Source organism: Panthera uncia (genome assembly GCF_023721935.1).
Source record: "Panthera uncia isolate 11264 chromosome C1 unlocalized genomic scaffold, Puncia_PCG_1.0 HiC_scaffold_3, whole genome shotgun sequence".
In the NCBI taxonomy this organism is placed as follows: domain Eukaryota; kingdom Metazoa; phylum Chordata; class Mammalia; order Carnivora; family Felidae; genus Panthera; species Panthera uncia.
Window position 1 is genome coordinate 79,062,242 of NW_026057584.1, and position 13,688 is coordinate 79,075,929.

General features: G+C 35.5%; 1 long non-coding RNA gene across 3 annotated transcripts in view; it reads right to left on the minus strand.

Moving 5' to 3' along the window:
* LOC125911634 (uncharacterized) overlaps window positions 1–13,688 on the minus strand; it is a 20,074-nt gene continuing 6,386 nt past the window's right edge. For all 3 annotated transcript variants that reach the window (XR_007454390.1, XR_007454389.1, XR_007454391.1), the window contains exons 2-3: window positions 1,581–1,688; window positions 1–1,161 (exon numbers count right to left, since the gene is read on the minus strand). This is a non-coding gene — a long non-coding RNA (uncharacterized LOC125911634). The remainder of the gene's footprint in view (window positions 1,162–1,580; window positions 1,689–13,688) is intronic.

Here is a 13,688-nt window from a genome sequence, read left to right on the forward strand (position 1 = left end):
TCAAGACAATGCCAGTAAATCTCCATATTTATGGTTGGCTATGGACTAAATTATGCCCCCGAAATGAATATGTTGAAGCCCTAACTCCATGTGACTGTATTTGGAGATAGGATCTTATGGAAGTAATGACATTAAATGACATCATTAGGGTGGAGCCTTAATCAGCTGAGACTGATAGCCTTATAAGAAGAGGAAGAGATGTCTTTCTCTGTCTCTCTGTCTCTGTCTCCTTGTGCACCCAGATGAAAGGCCGTGTGAGGATACAGAAGGAAGACAGCTATCTACAGACTAGGAAGAAAGGCTTCACCAGAAACAGAACTCCATTGGATCTTAACCTTAGACTTTCCAGTCTCCAGAACTACGAGAAAATAAATTTCTGTTGTGTAAGTCATGTAGTCTGTGGTATTTTGTTATGGCAGCCCAAGCTGACTAAGACACTTTCCATATCTATTAAAAGTGCACAGAAATGAATAAAATATGCCACAGATTTCCAAGGGAGTCTTCAGAATAGCTGTAGTGCTGGTCTGTCTAGAGTGCTTGACTGTTTGGAAATCGCGGCATGTAACTCTAAAAAAAATCACTTTATTGGGTTGCAAGAAGGAAGTTCTGGCCCTGGTATAGCTCTAATTACCATAAAACTATGTGGAATGAATATTCACATAATGTAAACCAAATGAGTAATTTTAAACCAACCAATGGCAGGGCGATTGGGTGGCTCAGTTGGTTAAGCATCCGACTTTGGCTCAGGTCATGATTTCGCAGTCCGTGAGTGCAAGCCCCTCGTCGGGCTTTGTGCTGACAGCTCGGAGGGAGACACAGAATCTGAAGCATTCTGTGTCTGCTTCAGAGTCTGCTTCAGATTCTGTGTCTCCCTCTCTCTCTGCCCCTCCTCTGTTCATGTCTCTGTCTCTCTCTCTCCCTCTCTCTCTCCCTCTCTCTCTCTCTCTCTCTGTCTCTCTCAAAAGTAAATAAACATTAAAAAAATACACAGTGGCAAAGTCTGTCTATTTACAAACACTCAAGGTGATCTCTTAAAATTCATTTTATCCAAGATAGAGGTAGAGCTGCTTCCTCGAGGCTGGAGACTATTGGGGGGTATCCGGTTCAGCTACAACATTGTCAGTACCAGCTTTCTTGGACTTGCAGAGGTAGTTCCGCCTTCTTTCATTCGAATAAACATGGAGACAAACAGAAAATATTACAGAAGTCAGAGATGATTACTAGAATCAAAAGAATGCAACTGAGTCATCATCCACAAGTACAGGGAAGCTAAAGACTAAGTGACTTGCCCACAGTGCTCATTCATGGGAAAGAAATAGTCAAAATCTGAATCCAGGTCTCTTGAATTCCAGTCTACCACACATAACTCTTCTCTCTGTACATGAAGAATATGACTGGGCTTAAAAAATATGTGCTACAGATTCCATGGCATAACAAAATATAATATCCTGTAATAGGTGCATGTTAGTCAATGGAAAACAACCTGAAATAAAATACAAGATACTTTTTTTTTTAACACTACAGCTATTTCAAACAACTGCATGTTGTAGTGTAATTGTTTTCCTTCCTTTATAAATTACCTGGGATGTGGACAAGTCAAATGGTCCTCACACGTTCAAAAGAAGTCACGAAACTTATTTGCTTTCCTTGGCTGGTTCTTATTTTGTTGTCTTTTACAGAGGTGCATTCTGGAAAGAAAAATAATGATTTGGTTGTGCGACCTTTGTCAAAATAATTTGTAAACGCTCTTCCATAATGGAAAAGAATCAACCTGGAAATAAACTAAAACACAGTTACTTTTCTTGACTGAAAGTACTTACCTAAAAAAATTTCAATTCGCTTTCAACTATCAAATGCTATACTGGACTTTTTTCCGGTTTTGTTGAGAAATAATTGACATACATTACTGTATAAGTTTAAGACATACAGTGTGATGGTTTGATTTACACATATTGTGAAATGATTACCACAATAGGTTAAGCTAACATCCATCTTCTCATATGAATACAATAAAAAGGAAAGAAAGGAAAAAACTCTTTTATTTGTAGCACAAGAGCTTTTGAGAAGATAAATAACAATAAAAAGTAATCTCTGAATTTCTAAGACGATCATTAAGATTGCTCCAAATTTATATGTCTGAAATGATATAATACAGATTTTAATGTTAACTGAACTTGCTTTCCATTTAAAAAACCTTTGTCTTATAAGCAAAATCCACCACAGGTAATTATTTCTAATTGTAGTTTTTCATGTAGTTTGTAGTATTTAGGGCTTTTTAAAAAAATTTCCTTAATAAACTGGTAACACATTATTATTTTGAACAATTCACAACTTGACAACTTAAAATTTTGCTATAGCATTTATCAAGAATTCCATTTGCTGCTGACAAGTAGTGTCATATTCTCCAATAGATCTTGGCCAGCCAAGGGAGTGCTTAGGTAAACGGTCTCTCCTAACACCACAACCTTGTGGTTTACAGTAGAAGATGAAAGCTGAAATCATGAAATAAAAAAGTCAGCTCACAAAAAAAAAAAAAAAAAAAAAAAGTCAGCTCACTCTGGGAATGGTATTGGACGGTAACAGATATTATAAGTTACCATGCTAATGAGCAATGGTTCTTGCTGCATGAAATAGTTCCCTTATGTATATCCTAAATTCCTCTTGTTGCACTTTATTATGCATTTCCTCCCATTTAGTCCGCAGGAAAAATAAAGTTCCTTGTTAGAGGAGATGAAGAGTTTCTAGTCACCAACCTTTAAATAAGAAGTTTTCATTGGCTTGATAAATATTATATATAATCTAAACATTCTTTTCTCTACAGTGAATGAACTTGCTTCCCTGCATGTTTCCTCTGTCTCCTCTCATTTCAAAATCCCTAATTACTCTGAGAACTGGAAGGAACACTGGATAAGGAAGTAAGCATTAAGGCTCTAGTCACAGTTCTGCCATAAAATACTTCAACCTTCTGAGTCTCGTCATCAGTGAAATGTGGAGTTTGGACAGAATTAGCTCTATTCATCTATCTCTAAAACCAAATTTCTGATGCTTCCCTGAAATCTATCTAGTTCTCCCACATTAATTAGGAAAGCTATGACTGGACACAGAAGGTTGGTGCTAAGTATAGAAGTTAGTATATAAGACATGCTTTATTACAATTTCTGAATCCTTGTCTCACAATATCTTTAAATTATTGAACTTAAGTGGTGAAAGAATCATTTTGTTATCCATGTTAATCTCAATACTTTTTTCCTCGCTAATCTTTCTCATCCTTACTAGCTTTCAATTGTTTTCTCAGCTTTGTTTTTAAGTGTATCAGCTGAAGACATACCTAATTAACATTCATTTTGTTGCCACTGATTGTTTCTCCAACATACTATGTTATTTTTATAATCTGGGCAACCATGGAATAACCAACCTTTCCACCTAGTAGTACATCATTTACTTCATTAATTATTATTCTCACAAATCACCAAGGAAAATACTTAGCAGTATCAGGGATGGTGTTGGTCCCAGAATAGCAACACCAGTGTTGACACTGACCCTCTGCTAAGTCCTCTCTGCAAAATGACCACGAGTTGTGTGATCCACCCTAGAACTACGTTCCCAATAGACTTATTTTCCATTTCCTTATTTATTTGATTATATTTAGTACATGTATGCTATATTGGTCTACTTTTCTTGAGAGTTAGAAAAGCAGCCCAAGCTGACAGGATGACATCTAGGAACCTATTTAGATAACATATAACAAAAGGAAATTTATCATGGAAGGAAAAAGAGAAAACAACATAAGTATTATTACCAACTAAACTATATTAATTACTATATTAAATGTGATTAGATTGAAATTTCCAATGAAAAACAGATTATCAAAATGGATAATAATATAAAACTGAAATATATGTTACCAATATGAATACACAGCTTTAAATATAGAGCTACAAATACTTGAAAAGTAAAAAGATAGAAAAAATATACACCATCCAAACACAAATCAGAAGAAAGCTAGTGTAACTGAATTTACATCAAAGTAGACTTCAAATAAGAAGTATTGTCTGAGATGAAGAGGGATATTTTATAATGATAAAATATTGAATATATCAACCAACATGATAATTTTGAACATAATGCACTTAATAACAGAGCTTTAAAGTACATGAAACAAAAACTGACAGAATTAAACGGGGAAGGAGATAAATTCATAATCATCACTAGAAACTTTAGCAGGCAACTCTCAACAATTGATAGAACAAATAGATTTTGCTATCAACAGTAGCCACAGTATGGAAAGAGCCAAATGTCCGTCAACAGATGAATGGATAAAGAAGATGTGGTATATATATATATATATATAGGAATATTACTCAGCGATCAAAAAGAATGAAATCTTGCCATTTGCAACTACTTATGCTAAGCAAACTTAGAGAAAGACAAACATATGACTTCACCCATATGTGGAATTTAAGATACAAAACAAATGAACATAGGGGAAGGGTGACAAAAATAATATAAAAACAGGGAGGGGGACAAAATATAAGAGACTCAAATATAGAGAACAAACTGAGGGTTGCTGGAAGAGTTATGGGTCAGGGGATGGGCTAAATGGGCAAGGGGCATTAAAGAAGACACTTGGGGGCGCCTGGGTGGCGCAGTCGGTTAAGCCTCCGACTTCAGCCAGGTCACGATCTCGCGCTCTGTGAGTTCGAGCCCCGCGTCAGGCTCTGGGCTGATGGCTCGGAGCCTGGAGCCTGTTTCCGATTCTGTGTCTCCCTCTCTCTCTGCCCCTCCCCCATTCATGCTCTGTCTCTCTCTGTCCCCAAAATAAATAAAAAACGTTGAAAAAAAAAATTTAAAAAAAAAAAAAAAGGAAGACACTTGTTCATATGAGTACTGGGTGTTTTAAGTAGGGGATGAATCACTGGATTATACTCCTGAAATCATTATTGCACTATATGCTAACTAACTTGGATGTAAATTTTTAAAAAATCAATAGTAAAATATAATATTTGAGCAGCACTATCAACAAGTGACCCAATAGAATTTTATAGAACACTGTATCTGACAGCTGCAGAATACATATTCTCTTCAATCACACAAGGAATATTAAACAAAACAACCCAATATACTAGTCTATTAAAAACTCTCAATAAATTTTAAAGGATTAAGATCACAAAGTATTTTATCTGATCACAACAGGATTGTATTAGAATCAATAACTAAAATAAATAAATAAATAAATAAGTAAATTTCTCCAAATATTTGGATATTAAGCAACATATTTCTAAATGACCCATTAGTGAAAGAAGTCACAAGTTAGAAAATATTTTAAATGGAACAATAAAAAGCACAACGTATTTAAATTGTAAGATGCAGCTAAGAGAGTGTTTAAAAGGAAATTTATAACTTAAGTGCTTATATTAGAAAAACAATAAAAGCCTAAAATTAATTATCTACCCTTCCACTTTAAAATTATAGAAAAAGAAAAGCAAATTAAGCCCTGTAAGTGGAAGAAAGGAAATAATAACTGTAAGAACAGAAGTCAATGAAATAATCTTAAATAATAATAAGATTAACACATTTGGAAGTATCAGAAGTTGGTTTTTCTAAAGAATTAATATGATTGATAAACTTCCATCAAAATTAATCAAAAATTAAAGAAAAATACAAAATACCAAAATCAAGAATGAAAGGGACTCTCACCACAGATCCTTAGAAAGAAACTAAGAAAATTCTGGGGGTGCCTGGATGGTTCAGTTAAGCATCCAACTTGGGCTCAGGTCATGATCTCATAGTTTGTGAGTCTGAGCCCCTCATCAGGCTTTGTGCTGACAGCTCAGTGCCTGGAGCCTGCTTTGGATTCTGTGTCTCCCTCTCTCTCTGCCCTTCCCCCGCTTCCTCTGTCTCTGTCTCTGTCTCTGTCTCTGTCTCTCTGTCTCTCTCTCTCTCTCTCAAAAATAAATAAATAAATTTAAAAAGTTTCTATGAATAGCTCTATGCCAACAATTTTAACAACATAAATGAAATGGAAAAATTTTTTAGAAACATTATTTCCAAAATGGATATAAGATGATATATAACACAAATAAAAGCCTCTCTGTCAAAGAAATTGAATTTGTAATTAAAATTTTCCTATAAAGAAAATTCCTGGCCCATACACTGGCTCAGGGTAGCTTCTATTAAACATTTAAAGGGAAAAAAAATCTTACACAAAACATTTTTGGAAAATAAGAGGAATGGCATGCATCTCAATGTGTTTTATGAGGCCAGAATAACCTTATAACTGAAATTTGAAAATGACATTACAGAAAAAGAAAATTGCAGATCAATGTTCCTCATGAATACACATACCCACAAAAACCTTAACAAAATTCAATAATACACTTAAAAGATAATACATTATAAGCAAGTAGCTCTCATCTGAAGAATACAATATTGGTCTAATATTCCAACATCTATCAATTTAAATCATTGTATTAAAGTAAATGCAAATATCACCCAATAATTTCAATAGGTATAGAAAAAAACATTTGAAAAAATCCAACAAATTCTCAGCAAGCCAGGAACAGAAGGAAACTTCCTTAATATGATAAAGGAAATTTGTGAAAAACCTGCGGCTAACAGCACACTTAATGGACAAATATTGAACACTTTTCACCAAGGCAGATATCAAGCTAGGGGTGTTTACATTCACCAACCCTAGCCAACACTGTATTGATTCTAAGAAAAATTTAAACTGTCTTTATTTCAGCCAACAGGTTAGTGTATGAAGAGAATCCTTAGGAATTTAGCAAAAGCAACACAAAACAAAACAAATCCAAAACCAAAACCAAAAACCTATTAAATGTAATAAATGATTATGTGATTTCAACAAGATCACAAGATTTAAGATCAGTATACAAAAAAATCAATTCTATTTCTATATATCAGCAACAAATAGGTGGAAATAAATATTTCAAAATGATGACACCAAAACATGACATACTTAGGAATATATTTAACATACCAGGTGCAAGACCTGTACTTGGAAAATGATAAAATATTGCTGAGAAAATCAAACACCTAAAAAATGGAGAGGTGAGCCAGATTCCTGTTAGAAGACTGAATATTGCTAAGATCCCAATTCTCCCCATATTTGTTGCTAAGATCCCAATTCTCTGCATATTCATCTATAGATCCAATGCAATTCCAGTCACAAACCCAGCAACAGTTTTTTGGTTTTTTTCTTTTGACAAGTTGAAACTAAAATTGATACTGAGAATGTAAAGGGCTTAGAATAACTAAAACATCATTGCAAAAGAAGAATAAAATTGGAGAATTTTCACTACATGTGAAGAGTTCATATAAAGTTATAATTGAGAAAGTACGGTATTCGTGTAACAATAGATAACAGATTCATGGAATGATAAAGTGAGTGCAGAAATAGACCATACATTTATGGTCAAAATGTTTTTTTACAAAGATGTCAATGAAATTTAATAGTAAAATAATTTTCCCCAAGAAAAGATGCTAGATAAACTGGATATCCATACAGGGTTTTGTTGTTGTTGTTATTGTTGTTGTTTTTGTTTTTTGTTTTTTTTGCACTATACACATAAATTGACTGGAACAGGATTACAGACCTAAGATAGAAGCTAAAAGCTAAGCCTATAAAGAAAACAGCGGGAGAGTATACTTGTGAAGTTGAGGTAGGAAAATATAAACAGAATGCAAAAAGTACTTGCTATACGTGGAAAAAATCAATAAACAAAACTTACCAACATTCAAAAGATACCATTACAGAAATGAAAAAGTAAACCACAGGCTGGGATAAAATATTCACAATGTATACAAGTGACAAATAACTAGCATGGGAGAATATTTTTTAAAATTACAAATCAACAGTAAAAAAATAACACTCAGTAAAAATGGGCAAAAGTTTTGCATAGATACTTCATAAAAGAGAATATATAAATTCCCAATAGATATATGAAAATGGGAAATACATAAGGGAATGCAAGTTAAAACCACAAAGAGATATCATTATACATCCATTAGAATGGCTAAAAGTAAAAATACCATATGTCAGGAAAAATGCAGGGCAATGGAATCACTCACATTGCTGATGGGATAGTACATCAGTACTGGAAAGCCATTTGGCAATTTCTCACTAAGTTAAATATGTACTTAACCTTTGACCCAGCAATTCCCCCCTAGGTATTTGCATATGCACACCCCTCCCCTGCCAATGAAAACATAAGTCCCCCAAAAGCCATGTACAGGAATGTTCACTGTAACTTTATTCACTATAGAGAAAAATTGGAATTGAGCCAATTTGTCTATTAGCAGAAGCATAGATGAGTTGTGGCATATTCACACAATGGAATAGTACTTAGCAATAAAAAGGAACAAATTACAAATACATGCAATCAAATACCTAAATCTAAACAACATTATATTAAGCAATATACAAAGTTCAGGAATAGGCAAAACTTATCCATGCAGATAAAATCAAAATCAGAGTTGTTCCTTTCAGAAAAGAAATTGAGTGGAAAAAGACCTAAGGAAAATTTCAAAGGCAATGTTTTATATCTTTTTTGGAACACTGATAACATGAGCATATACATTTGTCAAGATTCACTCATGTGTACACTCAAAAGTGTATACTTACTACTGTATGTAATTATACTTAGATAAAATAAAGAAAAAAACTTCCCAAACTCCCAAATCTGTATGATACATATATATCATCATGGGCACGTATGAAAGGACAGTTATGTTTGCAGGTGTGCATATAAAGAAACCAGCTCATTTGACCGTGTGGCAATCTGCTATTCTGCATTAGATTTGAATGGACTTTTCCTTAATGCCTTCTAAAAGATACTGTTTAGACAAGACAGAAATTAAATGGCCTCAACATATCACGTAGTCGGATCCTTGAGTTGAAATATAAAAGTGCCTGTGGAGGATCCAGGTCCTGGAAACGTGGTATCCGTGTTCAGAGCCCTACGTTTGGGAGCCAGGTGCTGGAGGCTGATAGAAAGCAGGCAGTGGAGGACTTAGTTCTTCCTATTGATCTAAAACACAATCCAAGTCATAAGCCATGGCTTATTAAAGCTGTACAAAATCTCAGAGGTCATCTAGGTCAGGGGGAGAACTTGACACCCACAGAGGTTAAACATTTGCCCAAGATCACACAGCTAGTGTGAAGTCATTCTATCTGGATGCCTCTCACGCCTATAATTACCCATAATTTTCAAAGTAAAAGTGAATGGACCACCAGTGCCTACACTCTTCCATGTAAATACTGCCTTTTGAGTTTCCCCCATCCCCTTAAGGCTTCCTTTGAGAGATATTTGAACTAGATTTAAATCAGAAAGGTAAGAGTAACTAATGGTGTTGCCTGAGCCCATAGGCCTCTAGGACTGGCTCATGACTGAGAAAGGGTTTCATTGCAAGGAAGTGCATTTCAGTTTCTTACGGCAGCTTTTCCGCAGAGGTTTTAAGATCAGACAAGGAAGTGCAACGCATCACTGAATTGAAACTGCCTCTGTTCCAGGAGGTGAACAGAACCATTCATTTGCACTTAATTGAAACAGTAATTTTATTGGGCTTTTTAAAACAATTTAAGGACCATTTATATTTGCAAGATGTAAGCAAAATTTTGCTCTCCAAACTGTAACTTCATTGTTTTTACTCCTGTGTAATTTTAGGAAACGTAAAGATCATGCTTGTAGCCCAGATTTCCTTTGGAGGTAGGGTTTGTAGTCTAATGGTCTGTTTATGTTTTAATACAAACTGATTTTCCTCATAGTAATGAAAACCCATGGGGGCCTATGTGTGTGGGAATAGTGGATATCAGGGGCCTGGAATTATCCTAACAATTTGCCCCTCCTTTGTAAAACACTTCTGTTACACTTGCACCCAGACAGTTGGGGGTAGTACAGAATGAATTTTCATTATTAGAGTTGCTGGTCCTAGAGTCTTCTATTCATTCACCTGAGACTGTTTAAGGGCCCCATGGTAAGTTCGCTCAGCATCCTTTAAGAGGTCTTACAGATCACAAAGTGCCCCAGTGAGTTCCAGAAAACTGCAAAGTCTTCTGATAGTCTTTTCTCCAATTCTTTTGACCTGACTTTCCAGTACCTCTGACTGAGAAGCAGAGGCCAGGTCGCACTCAACAAGGCTATTGAAAATACAAACTGAGAACTCTGGGGAGAAATAAAACTATGAATTTATATATATGGAGAGCACCATTTGGGAAAAATTTCTAAGATGTATTAATTGGGCAATAGCTGTTAGCTTTTTTGGAAAATGAATCAAAGTTGAATGACTTCCATTGTACATTATAATAAATAAGCCTCTCTTTAGTATGCTAATCTTAGCCTTTCTTTCTAATTCATGCTTTTTAATAAAAATAAATACCCTTATTTTTTTCTTTCACATCATGCCAAAATCTCTGATGTACTATAAAATTTGGTTTCAAAGGTCTGTTTTAATTGTATATGAGCTGCCATAAATGCCCTGGTGCCAACATGTTAACCGCCTTAGTGACCTTGTCTAACATGAAGCTAGATTCTCTAAGTGGGACTGGATGACATGGGGGACACCTAAGAGCAGTCATTTGACTGATTCCATAGCACTGCTGGGACAATGTGGAAGCACTAGGAGGCATATTCAGAGGCTGCATGGAGGTTATAAGCCAGAACCATGCGTACTGGCATAAATCCTCAGTAAATATTTATTAAGATCAATGGCTATATACAATGTGCTGATGGTAGCTTTTTGCTCTGAGCTAAAATTAAGAGGAATTGTATAATTGATGTATTATGACCTCCTCTTTGCTTTTAAAGCACAAGACAGGTTTTTTTCCCATATAACTTACACATCTTGCTGGTTACCAGACATTGCATCATAACACTTACACATTCATTTAACCTAAGGCCAGTCTGTAGTGGTTTGGTGACAGTAATGTGACCTACAGAAACATCTTGGATAAGGGCCAGGATCAGAATGTGGTGAGTCATCTGACCTCTACTTAGGTGGCCAGTTTTAAGGCGCTAACAGTTAGTTCATAATCACGTCCAACAACACTCAATAAGAGCTAGCATTATGAAAAGCAGTGCCTTTCAGAGAGGGTTCCTTGGAGGTTGGAGTGGAGAAGGAGGGTACAGAGGACCCTCAAGTCTAGAAGATGTTTATAGAAGACAAGATTCTTGCTGGCTGGGGATAAAAGAGTAATTTTCTTCTCCCTCATATACGTTTTCAAAAATTAGTGGTTGCAAGACCTTATCTGGACCTGCATTATCTTGGATATTCTTGAGTACCATTTTGAGCTTTTGGGCTGTATTCCAGAATGCTCTTTTACCTTAAATAGGCATCCTCCAAAGGAAAGATGAGATTTTAATTTACAGCCAGATATAAAGAAAACTTAACTGAAAGCATCTTTTAGGATAACACATAAACTATTTTGACTAACTAACTAAAAAGAAAAAATAATAATTTTGCTCCCAATTCGGCAACAAAAAAGAAGAAGGAACTGATATTGTCATATTGTCTATGGTCTTTAACAGGGAAGCCATAAGCTCTTTGGTAAGTGCTACCCTTCCAGCAGAGAATATGATCTAAAGTACTGAATCTGGTCTGCTATAGGCAAATCGGTAACGTCAAAAAAGAAATGTCCCCCCTCTAAAATCTGGTTTAGAGCAACGATTCTTAAATTTTAGGTCTGGAATCACTAGTGATCCACTAGTGATAAGTCTTGCACATGCATCATGCATGCTTCAAGTTTAAAAATAACTCATCTAAGGCACTCAATTTTTAAATAAATATTATAGACAGAGTACAAGACCTAGACACCCCTTTGTAGGCTTACCATCAAAATTATTGCAGTTTGACTTCTAATTCTGGAGATAGTTTCCCAGAGAACATCTGTGGGCTTTTTTTCTTGGTTGGTTGGTTTTACTTATGAAAGTAGTAGCCCTCTGCCCAATCATACATGGAAAGCTACTAGTCTAAAACATAATATATGCAATTTAAGGTTAAAAGCATTAAAGTCTACTGTCTTTGTCTTTGCCTAAGTTAATGAACCCTTTCAATTCAACCTAGCCAATCATTTTCTGTTTCTTCACACTGAGCTCAGGAATAATAAAACAGTGGCTCCTGGGTGTTTTTAAGTTTGATCTAACAATCCCTGCTTTTTCTTTAAATAAATAGTAACCTCAACTTGTTTTTGAGCATTTCATCATAAGGGAAAGAATTTCCACAAAGGATTTTTCCAGAAACTTGACAGGACATCTATAACTCCATCTTTTAAGTCCTGGATTCAAATATTGAATGCTACTTGACCATGCATTGAGCCATAAGTAACTCAGGTTTGTAAATCTCATCAGATTAGCAATGTGGCTCTGGCAGTCTCTGAAAGATGGACTGATCTGTGCTCAGTAGTAATCTTTGCTTTTCTTTGACTACTCCCAGAATACTGAAAAAGGTATATGTTTTGAATGTACTATATGCTCTTAAAAGAAAACAAGTTATGAAGCACTCATTTAAAATTTTTTTCCTAAAAGTTTCCTTAAATATTTTTTCATATTGCACTGACAAACTGATATAAAGTATATACTGATGTTTAGTATATTAAGTAATCAGTGAGCCTTATAATCCTGTATGTGTTGATCTTTTTGTTTCCCCTAGGAAATACTGAACAATAAAGAAATGCCATTGGGAATCAAAGACACTGAAGTTTGGAAGGGGCACTTGGGAAGAGTTATGGGTGCCCTGTAATATCCACCACCAAAATTATGTGGTCCTGGTCTCCGAAGAATGCAACAAATTCTTTGTCAAATATGCTATAAACAGAGGGAAGGATGATCAGTTGGGCAATCACTTATTATTCAACATTCACACAGCTGTGTCATTTCCTGTTGGCTAAAGGGTGAGAGCTCAGTCTACACAGCAGCAGTAAATCATATTAGCAGTCAGCATTAATGAGGAAAAACAAGACCAAATTCTGCAACTTGACTGGAGTACTCTCACCAAACAGACTACACAGCTTCCTGCAATGCCCTTGACCGGGCAATCAGCCATAATTTTAAAAGGAAATAAAGAAAAAGATTGCCTTCCAAGAGAACAAATTCTTCCCAGATAACAAGTTGAATTCACTGAATTTTGTGAACCTTCTTTCCTCAATTCCTTTTTCCAAAAAAAAAAAAAAAAAAAAAAAAAAAGCCTTATATTTTGTTGATGTTACATAAGGGCAGCTGAGTGACTGTCCCAAAGAGACAACTGTGGAAGTGGCACCCTTCAGAACAGTGTAGTACATCCTGCCCTTATTTTTATATTGAACTTCATGTTTTTGAAGCTATTGCATCCCCAGCATTTTATTAAATTCTCAAAGAGAATGCCCATGGCTCATGTCCCTATTTTCTGACATGACGTCTAGGAAGGCATCCTGCATGTTTTCTTGTTTTTTGTATCATCCCTCTGCTCCATTGATGATGCCTTTGAGAGACCTGTGCTTTTTCCTCAAGGTGGACTTGCTCCTTCAAACACTTCTGCTGGAATCTGCAGAGAGGCAGCAACCATGAATAAACAATTAGGAGCAGGCCTTCCATTATTCCACCATGAGCTGATACTCTATAAATGCCCTGAACCTGAAAAGGGGGGTGTCTGTAGTGTGTTTCTAAAGAAGAATGTTTGAAAGTACAGGGCATGTG